The sequence below is a fragment of the Taudactylus pleione genome, unplaced genomic scaffold (assembly GCF_031769625.1).
Source record: "Taudactylus pleione unplaced genomic scaffold, aTauple2 ptg000296l, whole genome shotgun sequence".
NCBI lineage: Eukaryota > Metazoa > Chordata > Amphibia > Anura > Myobatrachidae > Taudactylus > Taudactylus pleione.
In genome coordinates, this window is record NW_028284698.1 from 10,037,887 (window position 1) to 10,063,035 (window position 25,149).

General features: G+C 45.4%; 1 protein-coding gene across 2 annotated transcripts in view; it reads right to left on the reverse strand.

Annotated features, from left to right (window-relative positions):
- The window catches only part of SERTM2 (serine rich and transmembrane domain containing 2), a 50,590-nt gene that overhangs the window by 17,280 nt on the left and 8,161 nt on the right, over positions 1–25,149 (reverse strand). The gene's annotated exons all lie outside the window — the stretch shown is intronic.

Genomic DNA, 25,149 nt, shown 5'->3' on the forward strand with positions numbered 1-25,149 from the left:
ATGGTTACATTTGGCTTGACAACTGCTGTCCGGATTGGGGTGGAAATAATTCCACACGTGAAAAGTTAATTTTTTTGTCTTTTGCCCTGGCATGACAACAATGGGCTTTGGATTTTTCAATCCATGGGCAACAGCTGTTGCCTTACTTACACAAAGGACATCCTCGGCATCAACATCCTCATCACCAACATTTCATCATCAACATCCTCATCAACCTTAGCACCTTGAACCACCAAAATATCCTCCTCCTCCATGTGCAATTCCACAGAAACATCCTCACTGATTACGTGTGCAAGATGTTGACTTCCCTTCCCCACATTTACAGAGGGCACACAAATGTTGGAACTTGGAGGATCCTCCAGTACACTAGTATTTAGGTCTGGCTCACACATGGCCACCGCGGACACACTTGCACTCTCCTCGGGGATTTGTGATTTCGATTTCTCAGGGCACACAGTTGTTTTGCTATCACAATCAGAACCAGCAGTCTTCATAAAGAAAGGCCAAGGCCTTATCCTTTCCTTGCCACTATGTGTAGTGAATGGCATATTGACAATTTTTTGTTTATCTAAAGGCAAATTTCCTTTCAATTTTTTTTCTTAACTTCAGTAAAAGTAGCTTTACCATATCGATGGCGTGACTTAAACCCTGGGGAATGGGCCTTCATAGAGGACGAGGAAGTTGATGGCCTTGCACTGCTGGCGGCAGCTACAACATGTGGTTCTTGGCCTTGCTCTCCTGTCATGTGACAGCCCTCCATATTTTCTGCGGTCTTGAAGCAGTGTCACAAGCACCAATAGTGTACCAAGGTGCGGTTACAAAATTCACACACGTGCAGTCGTGCGCCCACAGAAAAAAAATTGACAAAAAAATAACACTGTTTTTTTTTTTTGCCGGTCCACAATATGGGCCCAGAGCACAGATTGATGACGACTGGAGTCGGGCAGCACTATGTTGCGTTGCTGACTTGCTAGATCTTGTGCGGTTAAGCCTAACACGCACACAAATATATATTACACCAAAAAAAATATTTTAATTTTTTCGGGGGGGTCCAGAACTTGGGCCCAGATGGACACAGCAGACAGCACCAGCCCAGATGGATCAGCAACAGCCCAGATGGACACAGCAGTCAGCACAGTGACAGCAGTAGCACCAGCCCTGATGGATCAGCAACAGCCCAGATGGACACAGCAGACAGCACAACAACACCAGCCCAGAATGGATCAGCACCAGCTCAGGACACAGCACAGAACAGCACATCACCTCTCCCTAGCAATACACTACCCACCCTCCCTGTTCAGTCTCCACAGCCGGAGTGAAATGGCGCTCGCCGCGTCCCTTATATATAGAGACGAAAGCTTGCGAGCCACGAGATTTTGTCTCTATGGTTTTGCCTCGATTTGAAAGATCCGAGTAAGGCGGAAATATCCGAGCCGGTTTGGATCCGACTCGGATCTACAAAATTCGGGTGGGTTCGGATCTCTGAAAACCGAACCCGCTCATCTCTAGTTTTTACACGTGTATCTCCCCAGCCTTTGAACTCACCGCAAATAACTGAGAGGTACCAGCAGAAAAATCTGTGTTCACATTTTACAGCATAACTGTTTAGGGATCCAGTAAGAATGTGATGGAGCTAATGAAGACTGTCTTGACTAAAAGCTTATTGTACCATGGGGATGATTCTGAGGTGGATGCAGTGTGGATCAGTACTGCGACTTCGGTTGCAGTGGTATGAGTACATATGCTAATGCTGCAGGTGGTGTGTTTTGTAAAATGACGCCCACTGCTGGCTTCCTCATATCCGCTGGCTGTGTTCAAACACGCAGCATAAGATCCACTCCACGTTGGACTGGGTCCATGCTTAAGGGATGTGGACAGCCACCAATGAGGGTGTGGACAGCCACCACAGAGCCTTGGCTTTCCATCAGAGTGCATTGGTCTTGGCCCGTTTATAAATATATAAAGTAAATTCTGAAAGTACATGCATGATACTGTTCCAGATTTCTAACAACAATGCACTGTAGTGAATACACCAGAGTCCTGGGAATGTAAGGTAACATGTATAATAATGAACCACATGATGGTGGTCCTGTCAATATATACCACACTACTGCACTGTACATGTGATAAGGGATACAGGCAGGGCCGTAACTAGAGTAGTGCGACTTGTGGCCAGGGGCGTAGGGAGGTCGGTTCCAGTAGAGTGCAAGCTCCAGGCGCTGAAGGTGTCCAGAGGCACCGGGGGCCGTTGCTTCCCTACTGCAATGTGAACGCTGGCCTCTGAAGTGATCAGAGGCTAAGGAAGCCTCCGATTTCTTCAGAGGCCAGCGTTCCCAGTGATGCAGTGCGCGGGTGACATCATGACATCACCCATGCGTAGAGGAGCCTGTGCGGTCGTGCCTGCTGGATCTAGTAAGATCCAGTCAGCGCGGCAGCAGGAAAAACGGCCCAGACGACGGCCGCGATGGATCAGATAAGTACTGGGGTGGGGGTAGGGGGGGCTCCAGCAGCACTACTTTAAGGGGCACCTATACAGGGGGCACTGCATATGGGCACCTATACAGGGGGCACTGCATACGGGCACCACTACAGGGGGCACTGCATATGGGCACCACTACAGGGGGCATTGCATATGGGTACCACTACAGGGGGCACTGCATATGGGAACCACTACAGGGGGGACTGCATATGGGCACCGCTACAGGGAACATTGCATATGGGCACCATATGCAGGGGGCACTGCATATGAGCACCACTACAGGGGGCACTGCATATGAGCACCACTACAAGGGGCAATGCATATGGGCTCAACTACAGGGGGCACTGCAGATGGGAACCACTACAAGGGGCAATGCATATGGGCTCAACTACAGGGGGCACTGCAGATGGGAACCACTACAGGGGGCATTGCATATGGGCACCATTACAAGGGTCATGGCATATGGGTACCACTACAAGGGGCAATGCATATGGGTACCACTACAAGGGGCAATGCATATGGGCTCAACTACAGGGGGCACTGCAGATGGGAACCACTACAGGGGGCACTGCAGATGGGCACCACTACAAGGGGCAATGCATACGGGCACCACTACAGGGTACATTGCATATGGGCACCACTACAGGGGGCACTGCATATGGGCACCACTACAAGGGGCAATGCATATGGGCTCAACTACAGTGGGCACTGCAGATGGAAACCCCTACAGGTGGCACTGCATATGGGCACCATTACAAGGGGCACTGCATATGGGAACCACTACAGGGAACATTGCATATGGCACCACTACAGGGGGCACTGCATATAGGCACCACTACAGGGGGCACTGCATATGGGCACCACTACAAGGGGCTATGCATATGGGCTCAACTACAAGGGGCACTGCAGATGGGAACCACTACAGGGGGCACTGCATATGGGCATGGCTACAGGGGGCATGGCATATGGGCACCACTACAGGGGGCAATGCATATGGGCACAACTATAGGGGCACTGCATATGGGCACTACAGAAGGCCCTGCATAAGGGGTACTACTACAGAAGCTGACTGGAGTGATACGGAAGGAGGCTGGAAAGCTGGGGCAGGAGGATGGAGAGACGGAGGAAGAAGGCAGAATATATTTATCCCTCCATGCCTCACTGTGATGCTGCCCCTAATCCTTATTTTTACTTCTGTTTACTTGTTTAATCCCATATGGACCCGCCTCCTCCCTGGAACACTTGAGGCGGGGGGGAGCGCCATAGCACGCACGTGCTCCGGACGCCTTGGCTACATGCTACACCTCTGCCTGTGGCATGGCACAAGGAACTGCAGGGCAGGGGGCGCTGTTTGGGCCTGTCAATTTTCCTGATTATTAGGATTCCTACTTGTAGCTTCCTCTTATTTTATCCCCAGCATCTCTTGACCTCCCCTATCTCTTCCCTGGCCCTTCCCCATAAAGCCATGGCCCTTTTTTAGATGCCCTATGTCCCTATTTAAAAACAGGGAGGGGGGGGTTTGGGCAACAAATCTCTCTCTGACACAGGGCACCAGAGTCTAGTTATGGCTCTGGACCCGGCACTGACCGGCCAGTGTCTAAAACTTAATGAGATTTGCATTAGATCTAGTAAAGGTGAATACATGGGATTGTAAAGAAAAAATCAGCTATCTAAGCTCTTACCACTGGGATGACCTAACTGTAAGTTAGTGAATGACTGAAGAGCTGCAATGCCTTTCCAATCAATAGCAGGAATGGTGTCCATTATGTTAAAGCCCACAGTCACAAGAGGAGGGGGCAGAGTTGTGTTATAAACATCTACTTTGAATGGCTGGAGGGCAAATCTTGGTGTAGTTTCTTTAGAAGCGAACCAAGCACCCATGTTCATCTGTAGTCCTGCTCCACAGAGCTGTAATTAGACATTTTGGTGCCTTGAGCCAGCGAGAGCATTGGCGCCCCTCCATCCCTCTATATTGTAAACAGGGACAGTGCGCACCGGAGATGTGCGCACCAAAAAGGGGACGTGGTCTCATGGGGGAAGGGGCATGGCCAAACAATAGTATTTTCCATTCACATTAAGCCACACAGTAGTGCCCTTATTTACATTACACTACATAGTAGTGTCCCTTATACATGTTCAGCTACACAGTAGTAGTGCCCCTTACACATTACGCCACACATTAGTAATTAACCTTACACATTATTTATGACCACAGTAGTAATGCTCCATACACATTATGCCACACAGTAGAATTTCCCCCTTTACACATTATATACCACACAGTAGAAATCCCCTCTTACACATTATGCCACATAGTAGAAATATCCTCCCCCATCCCCCTTACCCTCGCCAGAACTCTCTCCCATACATGGGGAGATGTACTAAGCTCTGACAAGTGATAAAGTGGAGAGTGATAAATGGCCAGCCACTCAGCTCCCAACTGTCATGTTACAGGCTGTGTTTGAAAAATGACAGTTGGGAGCTGATTGGCTGGTGGTTTATCACTCTCCACTTTATCACTTTTCAGAGCTTAGTAACATCTGGCCCTGTACAGTATGCAGTCAGCACTCACCTGGTCATTGATACCTTGACCAGTCACAGAGACTGACGATTGTGTCTGGAGCGGACTGAGGGCGGATTCTGCCTGCTGCCTTGTGTATAAACACACTCTCTGTCACTGTACTAGACGCTGCCTGCGCTCCCAGAAAAAAACAGCTCCTCACTCTTCTTGCCACTGTGGGAGTGTGGAGACTGGAAACTGGTGAGGAGAGATGTCATGATGTCTCTCCTGTACATACAGAAAGAAAGTGCGCTGAGTGTGGAAGCAGGGGAGGCAGAGCTGTTAGTGACAGCTGAGCCAGCCAGCCGGCAGGGCTGCAGTGAATGAGCCAGGCGCACACGCGCACCGCTGCTGATATACAAAGCAGCGGGTGGCCCGACAAATACAAATTGCGGTGTGCGGCCACCCTAGGTACGGCCCTACTGCTCCACTAAGCAACTGACCATCTAATAGAGTAACAACGTATAATGGAACCTGACCACTATAGGAGGGGGTGGATTCTCAGGCAGTGGGGCCCACAGGATTTCCCCTTTACCCCTGTGTGCCAGTCTGACGTTGGATCCACTACGTGAACATCAGGCGGCCATTGGACCACTGAGTAATCCTAAATCCAAAACTACACTGCCAGGGCCAGTGAAACTGCATCGGAGGACGCAGCCACTGGGTGCAGCACAGCCAGAAAACAGGGATGAAACGTCCCGTTTTTTGCAACGCTCCCCTAAACGTCACTCACCTGACGTCTGCAGCCACACTGCGTCCAATATCACATGACCAGAGCTGCACATGCGCAATGCGGCTCCACATCCACAGATACTCTGGATCAGCATCTATGTCAGGTCATATAAGGTTGAAGCTTACAGACATTAAATGAGCATGCTGGGGGCTAATGAGTGTTTATAATTTATACACATATTTGTCCATTTGAGAAGTAATATTGACTGTCAGTGAAATAAAGGAGAAAAGCGCAGTGTTATCTATGGTTTGTAAGATGGTAATCTGCATTATTTATTTATATTATTTACAACATATGTCATCTGCTTTTCTCTTGGTAATGCATTTAGAATGCCATAATGTTATTTGTAGCCCATATTGCAATAAGCTTCTCTAGCTTAGAGTGTCTATGGTGTTGCTAGTGCCTGTTTTTCTGCTTGCTTTCTCGTGGATCTGTGTAGCTGTGTTTGTTCAATGCTCTCATTTAATATTCTTCACAGTCTAACTTCAGGAGTCACTTGGGTATTGTGAGTAAATCAATGACTCTGACCACGTTGCAGCTTGGATTCAAGGACTGCATGTGTGTGTGAGTGTGTGTGTGTGTGTGATTAGAGGGCAGATTTTACAGGGAATGCAGAGAGACTCTCAACAAAACCTAAGAGATCTTTCAAGCTTTGTGTTTCAGCTATTGACTGCTTATAAAGTTAGAACGTCAAAGATGAGCAACAAAGCAAACAGAACAGTATAATACGAGCGTATCTCGCCATGGATGCAGCCTGCCAATGAGCGCAAATGTCAGATGGAGTGGAATAGATGAGTTGTGCCTTCAGGAAAGGGATCAGGAAGGGAAAATTGTGGGAAGGTATATTAGACTTGTCACATATTTTATATCCGTGTAGTCTGCTTATTCAATAAGGATAATGCAAATGACTCCACACCTTAGTGGCAATAATGCAAGGCGCGATTTTAGAGACAAGACAGAGCTGGTATAATGAGATAAATAAGATTATGATGCTAATCAGGTTGTCCTGGTATAACATTTTCTAATTACGATTATGATTAATTTGTCCTGTACTAGCACCTACTGTTCATAATGGAAAACCAAAACAACACTTATTTAAATAGCACTAAAATATTATGCAGAATTGTAGACCTATATATAATGTTTATTTGACATTCACGCAAGATTGACACTCAAATACACCTGACCAATGACCATACACTGATTGTCTAATTAATTTTAAAGGCTATTTCGCAATCTCAATTGACCCCATATATTTTGACTTGCTTTTATAGGATTTTGCTTTGATGCATTGATAACAAACAAACAATATATTAAAAACAGAATCTTGTAAATAAACTTTAAATTACAGATCTAATATATATTATGATTTATGAAGAACTGAGTTAATGTATACAAGAAATGTTTCAAAATCAGGATAATTGCAAATATGAACATTTGCCAGTGAGTGATATAGAATGTGTATTTCACTTCTCTATGTAATAACAACTGGGGGTAGATTTACTGACCTGCAATTTGTCAAAGCCACTGATGATTGCCAGTTTTGACCGGTAGTTAAACAGCAACAGAAAGAAATGCTAAAGTAGACTCGTTTAACATTTATTACAACTATTATTTAGGTGCCGCTTTAAATCCATCGGTAAAAGCCGCCGATCATCGGCAGCATTGACAATCTGACATGTAGGGTCTGTTTCAGAGATTTCTGTAAATCTGATATTTACGCAAATTTCCGATATTTAATAATCTGGCCATGTGCAGATCTGGTCCTGCGACGTCGGCCGAAGTGCTGCAAAAGATTGACATGCTGCTACCGCTTGGGGGCGGCGATTGGGCGGCAACAAGGAACAATACAGAAAATTACATGTCCGAAGTTTACGCAGAAGATCCAATGCTGTGTCTTTGGACTCAGCCTTTGGATCACAGAAGCAGACAATGGGTGTCTTTTTACTTAAGACTCCTCCTGTAGCTTTTCCATATTATTCCATATTAGCTAACGGAAAGCTGTGATTTAGGCCCTTAATACAGTAAATCTACCCCATAGAGCCATTTTACATGTGCATCAAAGACACTAATTTAGCCAGAATATTGGTTTTATAGATATGTAGGTTGTATAATAAAAAATGAATTGAAAAATAAATACAAATTTGCATTTCTAAAGCTAGATGTGTGAACCATTGATCTGTGACAAAAGGGAGCCAAGCAGTGACAATTTTAGTGAAGCAAGTCAAAAAAACAAATATTGCACCAAGCTGCTGTATAAATGCTGGGCAGGGTGCTGAAACAGCAAGAGAGCACCTGAAACTAAGGCATGGAATGAAGCAAGTTGCAGAAAAAAATGTTGTGCTGTGTAAGTGACTGACTGTTGCTGCTGCTGCAGGGCTGAGGGCTGCATTCTGATTGGCTTTCTGAAACAGTGAGAGCCAATCAGAGATAGCAACGTGTCCTGTTGTCTAGCAGCAGCCTAGGGATGGAGTCCGGGGCTAAGCAGGATCACGTCTGAGGCAGACAGAGAGTGAGAGTCAGCCTCCAATGAACCCATGAAAATGCTCTGATGCAGACACAGTAGCCAGGAAGGAGACAGGGGAGGCATAGCTATCAGGATTTATAAAAAAAAGATTTCCATTCGATTGTGGCAAACATCAGACTGCCACCATCAAATGGTAAAAACACTACTATTGGAACAAAAACATTAATGGTTGGTAACCATCGGTTCCACTGAACCTGCATTCCTCCACCGTGAAATGCTCCCTCTCCAGCAGTTTCTGCTTTGCCACATGTCCTTGGGGAATAGGAGGCACCTCCCATGGAAGTCAGCACTGTTCTCGGACAGGGGCACTACAGCGAGGAAGCTCAACAGGAAGCCCAGGAAATATAGGGTACATTATGCAAAAGGAACATTGCTCATCGCCATGTTCGGCAGCTGTGAAGGGGTGCGCATTGAGGCTGTGGAAATATGCACATGTGCCCCAGCACCAGGGACATGCTGCTGATAATGCTTACGGTGGCTGCAATGCAAATCTCTCATCCATGATACTCCTGCCCTTCCCATCGGGAGGGACTTAAATGCAATCCAAAATACACAAGATTAATTTTTCCAATTTGAATTCTGAATTATGAGAAGACCCGAGTCAGGACTTGGTTCTAATCGGAACCCAAAGTAATTCCGAACAGGGACTCTGTTTGACACGGAACCTCTTAGTTTAGGTGTGTTTGCTTTTCTCACAAACCGAATAGCTCATAATAATATAATAATCTAATATAATTAATCTCTCCCACTACTCCTTCTCTCTCTCCCTTCCTCCCTCTCTTCACCTTTCTCCCTATAGCTCTCCTTCACCTTCCTCCCTATAGCTCTCCTTCACCTTCCTCCCTATAGCTCTCTTTCTACTCTGGGGGCCTGATAAAGCAATTGCGATCTTTGCAGATATGGTAATGCAGCAGGAGGCATCACGCCTCCTGTGCATTACTTATCCGAGCTGCGTTGTCCAACGCAGCATCGGATAATCTGCGTAACATCGGCCGGCTAGGGTAACCTATGGGGTCATGCAGCTGGCCACTGCAGTTGAGAGGAAGAGGCCAGGAAATCTCCATCAGCCGATGGAGATCCTGGCCTCTTCCCTCCCCCCGAATGGCGGTGACACACCTCCGTTTCAGTCTCCGACAGGGTGGAGATGTGGAGGCCGGGATTTTCTGCAGAAGCTGCCGGGTGCTGGACACCACCATCTTGGAGCAGGTCACATGTCAGGTTTGACCCAATCTAGTTTGCTTGATTCTCAATGGACTCTGACAGCCAATCCAGCTCAGCACTGGGTATTTAAGGGATTCATGGGAGTTCTAGAGTTGCCAGTGCAACGTCTTACACAGTTATACAGAAATAGTAATAACAGCGCTCCAGAGGAAAATTGAAAGTGTATCTTATTGGGAGCTGCTTGGCAAGCGGGTAGTCCTCCCCGCGTGTTACTTAGAATTGGGAAAAAAAGGGTTTTGTCAAGCGCTACACCTAAGACAATATGTGATATTATGGTATGCTACTATCCCCCCAGTCTGAAATACAGAGGATATTAACATATTCTGAGGGAGAGGAGTATACTGTGTTACTGATTGCCTTCAAAAACACAATCCCGTATAAATGACATACAAATAAAAGGTAGGATAATACTCTGATTTATTTATAAAAAACTGCACAAACTTGGTATAGGTGTTTGTGTAATCAGTATTGGGTGGCAGCGTTGTTAAAATTGAGTAGTGGAATGAATGATTATATAATGGAATCTGTCTTATATATTTGTATGAGGCAGATTGTTTGTGTCTTAAACTATGATAAAGGATAGATAGTCAATAGAGATCACGGCGTCCCGTGATATCTAGGAAATGGATAGTATTCCGGTTGTCTCTGATGGTTGTGATGGTATTTGTGTGAGATCGTTGCCCGGGATGTCTTCGGGCTAGATGGGGGACGAGTGTAGGTCTGACTGGTGTGTCCAGGACCGTGCTACCAACCAGTGTGGATCTGATTGGGAATGCGCTTCATTTGAAGTACACGCCGCTCAATCCAACCTCCAGGATGTGCATGTGTCTTGGGAGGAAGCAAACGCCGGTTCAGGTGTGTGAACCTTATACCGGGTGCTTCCTCCACTGCTGGGATCTTACCTGGTCTGACCACTCATGCGTCGTCCTCCCACCTCCTAGGAAGCCCTCACTGTCTTAATCCTCTGTTGCTGTGCTTCGCTGTCTGTCCTCGTGAAACTCCGGTCTCCGTCTGCCTTTCCGTCTGCGTCCTCCGTCACGTGATCGGGATCCCGAGTGTGTGTTCGCTAGGGTAAATAGCTGCCACTGATTTCCAGGTAGAATGTAAACTCTGATAATGTCTCATCCAACGCGTTTCAGCCCAGATCGGCCTTTGTCAAGGATTACAGTGTGTGTGAGGGGTCTGCCTATAACTTGTAGCTATCCAATCATTGTAGGTGGGTGTGGCTTGTATCCGTACTCAGACATTGTTGGCATTTTGTGTAATACAGGATTGATTGATTGATTGAATGATTGGACATGTGTTTTAAAATCCTAAACTAAACCTCTATATGGTTGGTATCCTATGCATGAAATATTAAAGCAGAAATGAAAATAATGCTGTATGCAATATACACCACTAAATAGCTGGCTGTATATTGTATGATGTGTAACCCTACCTTAATTTGTCTATTCAACTAAGAATACTAGATAAGTGTATGCATTCATAGTATCTTGTTCTATGTTCTGATGTCCTTTTTCCAATATGCATGATTGATTGAAATCACACTGATGATTGTTTATTGGATCATATGGTGTCAAGACTTTTATATTAAAGAATAAAGGAAAAAAATATATTTTTGTAGACAAACATATCTCCTGCTGTGACTATAAATTTAAAGCAGTACATTGGTATTAAATTCAATATTAAGTCCCTGAGGTGTCATATTTTTAGGCGAATAAACTAATTTCATTTCTGCCCTATCTAGGGTACGCGTGTGGTCACCTCCTCTCCAGTTTTGGTGTGGGTGCTCAAGACCCATAAAAAACAGCTCTGATGGGTCTGAATTGTGTTGTTCTTTAAAGTGCTGTGATACACTGTGATTTGAGTAGCCGATTCTGATGTTTCTAATATGCTCATATATTCTGTTTTTAAGGGGTCTAGTAGTTCTACCAATATACTCTAAGGGCTCTATTTATTAACATTATTTTTACTAAAATAAAGTGAAAAAGGGTGTTTTCACACCCTTTTCACATTATTTTAGTATCACCTATAGTTATTACAGGGCAATTGGAGTAGAATTAGTAAAATTCTACTCCAACCCCCAGTATCACTTATTTTTAGTAAAGCAGATCGCATTTCCCATAATTGTAATGGGAAATGTGATCCGACCTAAGTTACTAAAAATAAATTGTAAAAAAATACCGGGGGAAACCCTGTGATAATAACGCCACCTGGAGGTGGCGTTATCCAGGGTCTCCCCCGGTTACCGGGCTCCCACTCTGCTCTAACGGGGAGAGCAGAGGCGGGAGCCGGTACCAGTAATCAGCTATGTGGTCTAAGCAGACCGCAAGCTGATTGCTATAAAAAAAAGAAAAAAAAAAGAAACATTTTTTTTTTTACTTACCTGAATCCAGGGACCGGTGATCGGGCCTCCGGTGATGTCTCCTCTCCGGTCAGCTGGTCTCCCATAGTACACTGGGGCCCGGTCATCAGGTGATCGGGTCCCAGTGCAGTATGGGAGATCACCTGATCGGGAAGCCCGGAGAAGATCACCGGAGGCCAGGAGGATGCAGGTAAGTGTAATGAAGGGACGGGGGGTCGCGGGGGGGAGGGGGTGTTGCGGGGATCCGCGATTGTGGGGGGCAGGGCTTATCGCCGGGGCGGGGATTAGCGTTAGTGGGGGTTAGCAGCAACAGTGGGTCGGCGCATGCGCGGGCTCTTAGTCGCGGTATTTTTTCCGAAAATACCGCGACTAGAGTGCGGATGGGATCCGCAGGGACAGAGCTTTATCGCAAGCTCTGTCCCTGCAAGGGATTTATAGTAAATCCCTGTGATATTGCCTGAATTCGCAATGCGAATTCACTCGGTAATATCACACTACAATCCGCATTCAATATGCGGATTGTAGTAAATAGAGCCCTAAATCACAACTACATCTGAGCAAATAAATGATTCCCTTCGTGTTGCAGGTCATTTCATCCATTATTTTAAATGTCATGTTTGTGGTAGTGGATGTAAATTCAGATATTTTGTTGCCATATTTGTTTGATTTTGTATTTTTACATCCCGCACATCTTCCACAATAGTGGAACCCTTTCTGATGGGTTGCTGGAAACATAGTGGACTGTATAAGAGTTTTGGGTTTTATATGATTCCTGATTAATTTTTTCTTTAGATCTGGGGCCTTTCTATAAATCATATGTGGTGTTTCTGTAAGATGTTTTTTTAGGACTTCATCCTTCATTAGTAACCCCCAGTGTCTTTGGAGGATTTGTTTGATGGCCCTAGCAGAATTGTTGTACTGTGTGATAAATTGGATATGATTATCCATATCTCTTGTTTGCTTCTGCTTATGTGTTAAAAGCTTATGTCTCTCCATCATCGCCACTTCTGAAAAAGCCTTATCAATTGTATTTTTATTATATTGTTTGTCTAGAAATTGTTGTTTCATGAGACCACCTTGTATCATATAATCATTTTGTTGTGAACAATTTCTTTTTACTCTGCAAAATTGTCCTTTAGGAATGTTCTCTAGCCATGCTCTGTGGTGTCCACTTGTGGCTAATATATAACTGTTAACATCCACATTTTTCCTAAAGGTCCTTGTCTGGATGGTGTCATTTTGGATAAATATTTCTAGATCTAAAAATTGGACTGTGGCCTGGCTGATGTTCATCGTGAACTTAAGATTACGGTCATTCATGGATATATACTTGATGAATTCCTCTAATGTGTCCCGTGTACCTTGCCATATGAAAATTATGTCATCTATGTATCTCCGCCATAGGATGAGGTGTTGCCCCGAGTCATGCCCCCCCCATATGCATTCTTCCTCCCATTTACACATGAAGAGATTGGCATAACTCGGAGCAACCCTCGATCCCATGGCGGTACCGGTTGTCTGTAAATAAAAAGTACTGTTGAACCAAACATAGTTGTGGTGAAGTATGAAGTTTATAGAACAGACTAGAAAATTGATTTGGTCTTGATGTAGAGTCGTGTCCTTTTCTAAATAGTATCTGGTGCTGTCAAGTCCTTGCTGGTGTTTTATTATAGTGTAAAGTGAAGTGACGTCACAGGTGATGAGCCAGTAATCAGGTTTCCATGTTATTGACTGTAAGTGATTGATGATTTCTGTAGTGTCTTTGATGTATGATGGTTGATTTTTCACTATGTCTTGTAAAAAAGAATCTGTATATTGTGCTAAATTTGATGTAATAGATTGTATCCCAGAAATGATAGGTCGTCCTGGCGGATTAGCTCGGTCCTTATGTATTTTTGGGAGGTGGTAGAAAACTGGTATGATAGGATTTTTATTTTGTAAGTAATGGAACTCTGCTTTATTGAGTATTCCTATATCCAGACCTTGCTTGAGTAACGTGTCAAGTTCAATTTGAAATGCTTTTGTTGGATCTGATCTTAATGGTTTGTAGGTCTCAGTATCTCCCAGAAGTCTTAGTGATTCCTCAATGTATTGCTTTGCATCTAATATCACTATTCCCCCTCCCTTGTCTGCTGGCTTGATAACAATACTATCATTCTGTTCCAGTTCTTTAAGAGCCCTCCTTTCATTGTTAGTTAGATTGTTATGATTGTTACGGTAAGTTTTATTTTTTTGGCTGTTTTTTATGAGATTATCATTGGTCTCTAATTTCTCAATGTCTTCTGTAACCAATAATTCGAAAGTTTTAATTAAATGATTTTTGTGCTGATGAGGAAAAAATGTTGATTTGGGTTTGAATTGAGTGTGCGTATATTTTGTGTGACCTGATTGGTCTGGATTAGTAGTGTTTCTTACACAGTTAGGCTAGTTCTCTGTGCTCCTTACCTCGTTTTGTTTCAGCATTCCAGGTTGCAGTACTAGGTTGGAGAATTCCTCTGCTACCTGCTCCATTTCTAAAGTGTCACTGCCAGTCGGTCTGTTCTGTCTCAGTCCTGGTGACATATACCACTGCCTTTGCTATGTTACAGAGTATCCTCCACCAGCAACCTCAGCCAGCACCGGTTCCAGGTTTCCTACCACCTCAGCTGCTCCAGGACTGGTGTCCTGCAACTTCCAGTAGGATTTAACTTCATCTGTACCACCATCCTTTGTTTCTTCTGCAAAGGCAGATATATTCATGAACAGATATCCTCTCCGTCCAGCCTCATTCCAATTCCAAGAAACTGCTCATGAGGACCTCCCTGCATCCAGTCCGTGTCCACTTCCTACCTTGGACGTGACAGGGCAGCAGGGGGAAGTTGAGTGTGGGAGTTTTTCTCTTTAATAAGTCTTGTGCCAATATGATTGCATAATCTTTTATCAGCTCTTGATTTTATTAGATAGGATATCCATAGCATTGCAGTGTGCTTTGTAAACTACTGCAAATATGCCATGATCCATTGTATTAGGTTGTTTCTGCATGTGTCAGAAAATAGTGGGTGGGCTGCAAGGGAAAAGTCTGTTTACAAACTTTGGTTGAAACTATCAAAGATGAATAAGTTGTACCCATCAAAATATATACATACTCAGGTGTGAGATCTTAAAGGTAAACAGTTAATATAAGGTATAGTAAGTTTACTAAAGGCCGAGTTTGATATTTTGGTAGTTTTTACCATCAATTTTGTAACCCAACTACTTGCTGAAGGCAAAATCATTGCAAAAACAACGAAATAACCGACTTTAGAACAGAACCACCTATCAATTATTTTACATAGAAAAGTATACAAACTGCAGATTGACTAAGTATCGTTTTGCGAAACCTACCAAAATCAACAAAAAAAAAACAAGAGGCAACCACCAAACAATAGACACCACCCCTTCCCAATTCTACAACCAGCCTCGAGCCTCTGAGTCTGAGCTGGTTTTGGAAAATAGAGGGAAAAACGGCATGGGGTCCCCTCTATATTCCAATAATTAGCACTAGGCTGAACTAGCAGTGGGGCTGATGCTATAGCAGGAGGACTCACTGTAGTGGGTCCCCCTGCCATAATTGCAACCAGACCCAAAATCCTTAGCTCAGGGAGCTACTGCTCCTCATGGCGTCCTCTGTCACGAATGAAAGGTCACTGGGGGACATTCTCCATAGGAATAAATGGGGCCTCGCTAATTGGTTCGTTTGCAGCAGTTCCCATATGGGTCCGACAGACAGCAAATAGTGACTTCCGGCTGTCATGGAGCAGTTCCAGTGGTGAGTAATGGTAACCACTAATCCTAACCCTTTCCTCCCACAGCCTATCCTTAACCATCCCCTAATGACTTCCCTTAGAGCCTATCCCTTACCCTTCCACAGCAGTTCCAGTGGCAAGTAATGGTAACCCCTAATCCTAACTCTCCCCTCCCGCAGCCTAGCCCTAAGCATTCCCTAATGCCTTCCCTTAGTTCCTATCCCTAACCTTCCTGCTGCCTATCCCTATCCTTCCCCTAGTGCCTTGCCCTCCCCTGTCACAGTATAACCCTAACCCTTCCCTTCAGCAGCATAACAGTAAGCCACCCCTTAGTGCCTAACCCTAACCATTCCCTTAGTCCCTAACCCTAACATTCCCTTCCCACAGCATAACTCTAACCCTCCCTTTAGTGCCTAACCCTAACCCTTTCTCCCCACAGCATAGCTCTAACCCTACCCTTACTGCCTAACCCTAACCCTTCCCCCCCACAGCATAACTCTATCCCTCCCCTTAGTGCCTAACCCTTCCCCCCCACAGCATAACTCTAACCCTCCCCTTAGTGCCTAACTCTAACCCTTCCCTTCCACAGCATAACCCTAACCATTCTCTTAGTGGCTAACCCTAACCATCCCATCCCACAGCATAACTCTAACCCTTCACATAGTGCTTAACCCTCCTCTGCCGCAGCATAACCCTAACCCTCCCCTTAGTGGCTAACCCTAACCATCCTCTCCCACAGCATAACCCCAACCCTCCTCTTAGTGGCTAACCCTGACGTCAACATCTTAATTGTCGACATTGTGGTCCTTTACCAAGGACAACTGTCGTTTGTACTGATGATAGAATAAAGTGTTGAGTATATTTTTCTCTTTTTGGATTAAGCCTGGAGAGTGCACTCTTATTTATGTAGATATATATATATATATATATATATATATATATTATATATATATATATGTATGGAGGGCACCTGGGCAAGTGGAACTATTTATTTGAGTGCCGGTCATTGTGGGGTATATATATATATATATATATATGAAAAATGTCCAGAAGGCGCCACAAATGTAAAATACAGAATTTCTTTTATGTGCAACTTATCCCCACACTTTGGAATTCACCTGTTGAGGTAGTGAAATGGAGAACATGGTATCTTCAACGAGGAGATGACCACAGATGGTAGGTCTTTATACAGTCAGGTCCTATAATGAGACCCTTGCATCAGAAGCACCCAGAGAGTAGCACAACAATTTTTCGTGTGAAGTATTAAAAATGTATTTTGATTAAAAAGTAACAGACAAAGACATATACATAAAAAGCTTACTTCAATTAATAATAGAACACCAATCTATATTCCCTGAGCAATGTGACTCAAATAAAAGGGATTTCGTTACTACTATATTTGTTGGTGTTATTTTACCTGGTTCTAGATTCACTCACTGATATACTGTATAACATACAGTGTTGATTTATTAGGCGCAGACCTTCTGTACGACTACTCTATTCACATGTGTTGACCACATCTGAAACAGCCCTATTAAACAAGGGCTTGTCCTTTGTTCCAACATCAAGGTTCAATTAATTGAATTGGAAGATAGAGTTACATAGGCATCAGCGTAACCTCAAATTGCGTGATTATTTTGATAACAATCCTACTACTACAGAGTAGACTCCCTTGCTCCTGTACATCCGTTTAGAGCTATATCCAGCTTTGAGCCTCCTACACATAATAGTTAAATTAAGAATTACATTAGGATGTTGGACACTTCTGTTGCTGATATTGTTAAGAAAGATGTTCCCAGACGTTCTAACTTGTCTAAGGAAGTATTTTCTGCACTACGTTTGCTCAGTACCAACGATGCCATCACTATAAGAAATGCAGACAAGGGTGGCACTATTGTATTACAGGACACAGTGCAATATAAGAAAAAAGATCTATAGGCGGCTCCATGATACCACAGTTTACATTAAATTATATGGGGATCCCACCATATTATATAAAAAGGAGATAGACTTGTTACTCACATCTGCTTATGACAATTCTGTAAATGATGCGGTCACTAGGAAAGCCCTTACAGTTCAGCACTCAAAGGTGCCTCTAATTTATTCATTGCCAAAAATTCATAAGGGCCTGGTGGATCTCCCTGGGAGGCCGATCATTGCTGCCCGTGATTCATTGTTTGCTATTATTTCTAAATATCTGGATTTCTTTTTGCAGCCATTGATCCAGGCTGAAGCTACATACCTCAGAGACACCACAGATTTATTATTTAAGCTGCGAACATTAACCAATCTGCCTAAAAAGGTCCTTTGTGTTGCATAGACGTGATTAGTCCATATACTAACATACCACATGTACTTTTGGATAATAATCCTATGTATGAAGGCCCGGATATTCCATTCTTTCTGGATTTATTAGAGAAGACTCTAACTAGAAATTATTTTTACTTTGATGGGTGCTTTTTTCTACTGACAGAATGCTGTACCATGGGGTCAAATGTGGCAACATTCCCTCCCTGCTCAACTCGACTTATTAATTGCCATAAATGTGGTAGGAATCTCTGTGATTGGCTGGTCAGAAATGATGTTACTAACAGTTGTACAGTTGATACTAAACACTTTCTTTCTAGACCTGCAGGATGCTATAGGTGGCACTGGTTGCACGACCTGTAGCCACATGGAGGTAGGTACCTACATCACGCATCCACATTCAGGATCTAAAATTCCTATTAGACATGTGTTGACTTGCATGAGTAAATTTGTAGTATATGTCATTAAATGCCCATGTGGGTTTGCCTATGTGGACAAGACTGTCTGTACATTTAGGGAGAGGGCAGCGCAGCACAGGTCAGCTATTAGACTTGCCCTTGAAGGCAAAAGTAGCCACTAGCCGGTCGCGCTACAAGTTAGTAGACCATGTACCTTTTATGCTTAGAGGCCACCTGGATATATCATTTAAATACAGTAACTCCGATGGGGCTTAATGAATATTTGTGTCTACCATTTTTTTGATCTTGTTCGGTTTTCTGTAGCTCTGTATATATCTGCTGATTATAGCTCTAGTACGTCATTACTATTTCCCTTCTTTTGGGGGAACAGCTGTATTTGTATGTTGTGTTTATGCATTATTTGGCTATATATGTCTCCATGTGTCCATAATGTTTATATATTATGTTGGTCCCAATTGTCTGTTTGCTATATGTACAACCTAACACCTCGTATATTCTATGTTGTAGTGGTTTTTTGTAGAGATGAGCGGTTCGGATTCTGTGGAATCCGAACCGCTCCGAACATTGGGGATCCGAGTCCACCCGAACCCTGTTCGGGTGTTCACCGCCTGACTCGGATCCCCGTTCGGGGCCGAACGGCGGCCGCCTGATGTCGGATTCTCACTAGAGAATCCGACATCAGGTCCCCTCGCGTGTAGGGCAGAGCGCAGTGATAGCGCTCTGCCCTACACAGACACAGACACACAGCCGCCAGCGGCAGCTGTGTGTTTGTTACAGCAGCCAATGAGAGTTACACAGACTCTCATTGGCTGCTGCACGGAGGGAGCCGGCTGGAGCTCACACATGAGCTCCGTCTTCCGGCTCCCTCCTCAGCGTGTGACAGAGCGGACGGCGCGGGAGCGGGGATACAGGTAAGTTTTATTTTTTTTATTTTTTTACTTGTCAAAGGTCCGGGGGCGCTACTGGGGGGGGGTCTGCACTACTGGGGGGGTCTGCTACTAGGGGGGGGCTATACTACTGGGGGGGCCATACTACAGAGGGGCCTGCTACTGGGGGGGCTATACTACTGGGGGGGGGTCTGCACTACTGGGGGGGGGTCTGCTACTGGGGGAGGCAATACTACTGGGGGGGCCATACTACAGAGGGGCCTGCTACTGGGGGGGGCTATACTACTGGGGGGGGTCTGCTACTGGGGGGGCCATACTACTGGGGGGGATCTGCACTATTGGGGGGCCATACTACAGAGGGGCCTGCTACTGGGGGGGGGCTATACTACTGGGGGGGTCTGCACTACTGGGGGGGGTCTGCTACTGGGCAGGGCTATACTACTGGGGGGGCCATACTACAGAGGGGCCTGCTACTGGGGGGGGCTATACTACTGGGGGGGGTCTGCTACTGGGGGGGCCATACTACTGAGGGGCCTGCTACTGGGGGGGCCATACTACTGGGGGGGCCTACTACAGGGGGGGCCATACTACAGGAGGGGGCCATACTACAGGGGGGGCTACTACTGGAGCAGCCTACTACTGGGGGGGCCTGCTACTGGGGCAGCCTACTACTGGGGGAGCCATACTACTGGGGGGGCATACTACTGGGTGGCATGCTAATGGGGGGCATACTACTGGGGGGGCCTGCTAATGGGGGACATACTACTGGGGGGGCCTGCTAATGGGGGGCATACTACTGGGGAGCATTCAACTGGGGGCACTGCATAGTGGACCGTACTACTAAGGGGACTGCATAGGGGGCACCACTGCTGGGGGACATTGTGTAAGGGACACCGCTACTGTGGGCATTGTGTAAAAGGGTCACTACTGTGGGCATTGTGTAAAAGGGGCACTACTGTGTGTCGTAACATAAATAAGAGACACTACTTTATGGTGTAATGTGAATCAGGCCCTATGTGCGGTGTAATGCTAATAAGATTGTGCACTGTGACTCCTAGGGCCGTAGCCCACTTTGTAAACAAGTACTGTGACTCTGCTGGCCGTGTACCCCACTGGGTGGGTGCACTACTTTTCATTTCTGCCACTGCTGTGTGGCAATGTGTCATAGATGTGCTTTATACTGTGGTGTCTGTGTCGTTGTGCCGCTGCTTTGTCGCTTAGTAACCAGTCAGCTCACTGCAACCTTTGGCCAATAATGTTGAAAACAATATTATAAGCTGTGATATGGTCTAAATTGACTGGAAATTAATGTTATTGAGGTTAATAATACTCTAGGAAGAAAAAAAAGACCAATTTATGTGATTTTAGCTTTTTTTGTCAATTTTTGTAAAAAAATCCAAATCCAAATCCAAATCCAAAGCCAGTCACCGCAGTTTGGCAAATCCAAATCCAAATCCAAAGCCGGACGACGAATTACAACCAAATCCAAATCCAAATCCGGCAAAAATGGTCCGGCGCACATCCCTAGTTTTTTGATACCCGGCTGACTATTGATGTTGTTTACAACATTTTTTTGTGTTTGTATGCATTTATGCTCTTTGTCCTTGATGCATGCCACATGGACTCTTGCTTGATGAGATGTACTCTCTTGTTTTTGTGCCACGCAATTATGATGTTTGTGCATTTGTAATTTGCCTGTTTACTGTTACTATGGGGATATTTTCACTTGGGGTGTCGGTTGGTGCTTTGTGCGCATGTAAGGTCGCCGCATCTGACGTCATGGACGTGCGACGCGTGCGTCATCAGTACGCTCTCTGCTCGTCAGTGCCGTCCTGTCCACATGGCGGGATTCATTGTATGTTGACTATTTAATGTAGGACCTTGATGTTATGTTATATATGCCTTGAAGAAAGATGTAATAAACATCTGAAACGTTGCCTGTTAAACACGATTTCTGGAGTTGTTTATTCCGTGTAGTGCTGCCTATATTGAAATTATATATATATATATATATATATATATATATATACATACATTCAAATGGGATCACTAGTATAATTTCTCTGCATTGGTTATAAGACACAATGATCCCTATGGCTACATCCATTTTCTGAAAAGTATCAGTGTGTTTTCATCAACAAGTAGATCCTACTAACTGCTTTGGGCTCATTTACATTTGGATATAAGTCAGTTCTATGACACGCCTCTCAGATGTAGCAGTACACGCCCACTTTATCACCACGCTCACAGGTGGTGCTTTCACAATCTCCCTGAAATGCTTTTTCAAAAGTAGGCAAATATCTACACAACCCAGTATGTCAAGAAGGCTGAAGCTCATGGGGCAAGCTAGATTTTATAGTTTCACAACATTATGGACAATGAAATGTACTCAGCAACTACAAGCAATTTCCAAATTTGTAGCAAGACCCTAAATATTTGCCTCGGTCGCCTATAATAGTATATCATTATATAAGAGTCTCCAGTGAGTTGTAAAGATTGCCCTGGTACACAATCATAGTAGTGAACCCATGCCAGAATAACACAGATTTCACCCATAGCAGAGTTTATTTTACTACCTACTGTCCATAACCTCACGTTTCAGATATTGTAGCTCAAGGCCACATTGTTTCATGGTGACTCTTGGTAACAGTGAGGAACATATTTATTTATTTATTTTACTAATCAAACTGTGTAATTATGTGGGAGATGTGCTAGCAGAGGTGTTAGTTACCAGATCAAGGGGTCAATCCAGTTACATGCGAAGGGTGCTAGTTGCCAATGCAATGGTGTTCTCGCACCCCTTGTGGACAGATCAGATACTGAATGCATACTTTTGCTCGGAGCCCTATGGGTCTGTGAGCACTTTTATGCGAATTCAGGCTGCCGTCAAATGCTATGTGCTATGCACATTTATGCAAATTCAGGCTGCTATGCAGAGCAGTGGTGTATGCTTCCCCCAACTTCCCCCCACCCTGCGGGTGGGAGAGCGGGACAGTCCCAGAGAAACAGGACTGTTCTGCTGAATGCGGGACAGTTGGGAGGTATGATTGCGTGTAATTGGATTGACCCCCAAATCTCTTCTTTCACTGTCAGTAAGTACACACTGGTAAGCTCTTTTGTGGTAAAACTATTTATATAATAAACTTGTCTTGTTTAACAGTATATGAACATGACAGGTTACCATGAACAACATCATCTAACTTCACCAACTTCCAGACTATTCCAGTAACTACAGAGTACATAACATTAATACAGAGTGACAACACATTCTGCAACAGCACCACCTGCTGTCCCTCCAGTGTATTCACTCAAACTACATTGTCTCAGTCTGTTGCAATATCTCAACAACATGTACAAAACCTTGGAGAGAGACAAAGTGGAGAATGATAAAGTACCAACCAAACAGTTCCTGTCACTTTACAGGCTGTGATTGAAAATGACAGTTAGGAGCTGATTGGTTGGTACTTTATCTCCATCCACCTTCTCTCTCTCAATGGATTATTACATAGACCCCTTTGTCTCCTATAATGTTATCCCACCCACTATGTTATAGGCCCGATTCAGAAGAGTGTGAACCGCCGATGTCGGACATACTGTAGTGAAGCATTTTTTCTGCTACTTTGCATGTGACTAAGTCGCACCGCGCATGCGTTCTGACTGTGTCTGTGCAGAGTCGCAGTTCTAATTTCAGGCGCATACAAGGAAGACTTTATTGAAAATGTTGTGGCTGTTCCTGGGAGATGATAGGGAAAAGTCCTACTGTAGCGCACGCATGGAGATGGTCCATCTTATATGAGTTTTATGGGAGTGTCCCTGGGGTGCCAGTGAAAGTGGTTACATACACAGATGCTCAACCATCACATAGGCAGCTATACAGGGATGGAGAAACTGTACAGTACCTGCCACACGGCTGGTGCAAGTTTCGATGGTGCAACCGATGGTGTCATCTAAGGATGCACCAATCAGCATTGCTGCGTGTGCTGATGCTGACAGCGGGGGTCTCAGGGGTCTATTTACTGTACTAAGCCTTGAATGGAGATAAAGTCAACGGAGATAAAGTACCACCCAATCAGCTCCTAACTGCCATGTCACAGGCTGCATATGAAAAATGACAATTATGAGCTGATTGGCTGGTACTTTATGTCCACTATATCTCCATCCAAGGCTTAGTAAATAGACCCCTCAGTCCTTGCACATTTGGACGCACGGATGTACACCAGGGAAGGAGTTTGTAGCGGCATTAGTATAAAGTCGCAGACTAGATAAAGCTATGGGCACTTCTGCATCAATCTCTGAATCAGGCCCTATGTCTGCTTTTATAGAAGGCTGGAGCAGGTGTTCCGAGACAGGAGGCTGCACCACATCTACTATCACAAAATTGAAGTCTGAAAAATGAAGTAATCTTGCACATCTGTGTAACGACCTAATCAAGACTGCGGTGTAACCTTGCATATCACATTTAATGTGCAAGGAGCAGTGGCGGGCTGGGCCGGGGGGCAGGGTGCCATGTACCCCCCGGGCCGCAGCGTCATGCGGGCCGCGGGCCGGTGCACTCTGTGTCACTGTGACGCAGATTGCACCGCGTGTGTAGCGCGTCCGGTCGGCGCTACACTGACAAACACACAGCCGCCGGCTCCGGCAGCTGTGTGTATGTTGTAAGCAGCAGCCAATGAGAGTCTGTCAGACTCTCATTAGCTGCTGCTGCTGCGCCCACTGCGGGAGCCGCTCCATCTTCCGGCTCCCGCAGTGGGCAATGGGAGAGACGTCATGATGTCATATGACATCTCTCCCATAATGTAGAGCGGCCCGGCCCGGGAGGACAGACGGAGGAGCAGGTAAGGTAAGTGTTGTTTTTATTTTGTTTTTTATATTATGTGTGTCTACTGGGGGGGAGGGGGGTCTGGCACTACTGGGGGCACTACAAAGGGGGGGACTACTACTACTGGGGGCATTACAAGGGGGGTGGGGGACTACTACTACTGGGGGCACTACAAGGGGGAGGGGACTGCTACTGCTGGGGACTACTACTACTGGGGGCACTACAAGGGGGAGGGGACTACTACTACTGGGGACTACTACTACTGGGGGCACTATAAGGGGACTACTACTACTACTGAGGGTACTACAAGGGGGGTGGGGGACTACTACTACTGGGGATTACTACTACTGGGGACACTACAAGGGGGGTGGGGGACTACTACTACTGGGGGCACTACAAGGGGGAGGGGACTACTACTACTGGGGACTACTACTACTGGGGGCACTATAAGGGGACTACTACTACTACTACTAGGGGCACTACAAGGGAGGTGGGGGACTACTACTACTGGGGACTACTACTACTGGGGACACTACAATTGGGGGGACTACTACTACTGGGGATACAAGGTGGGGACTACTACTGGGGGCACTACAGGGGGGGACTACTACTACTGGGGGCACTACAAAGGGGGGGACTACTACTGGGGGCACTACAAGGGGGGGACTACTACTGGGGGCACTACTGGAGGCCTGCATAAGGGTGTTCTCTCCTATGGCACACGGGGGCACTGCATATGGGCACTACGACAGGGGGCTGCCCTAATCTTTATTTTTACCTTACATTAATCCCATATGGACCCGCCTCCTCCCTGGAACACTTTAGGGGGGGGGCGCCGTAGCACGCATATTCTTCGGACACCCTGGCTACATGCTACTCCTCTGCCAGGGCCGCCTGCATGCATTTGCCCCCCAGGCTAAAAGTTGCCAGCCAGCCCCTGGCAAGGAGCCAGAGCCGTAACTAGACTTTTTGGTGCCCTGTGCCAGAGAAAGCATTGGCGCACCCCCACCCCCATCTTTAAATAGGGACAAAAGATTCTACACCTGAAAAAGGGCCATGGCCTCATGG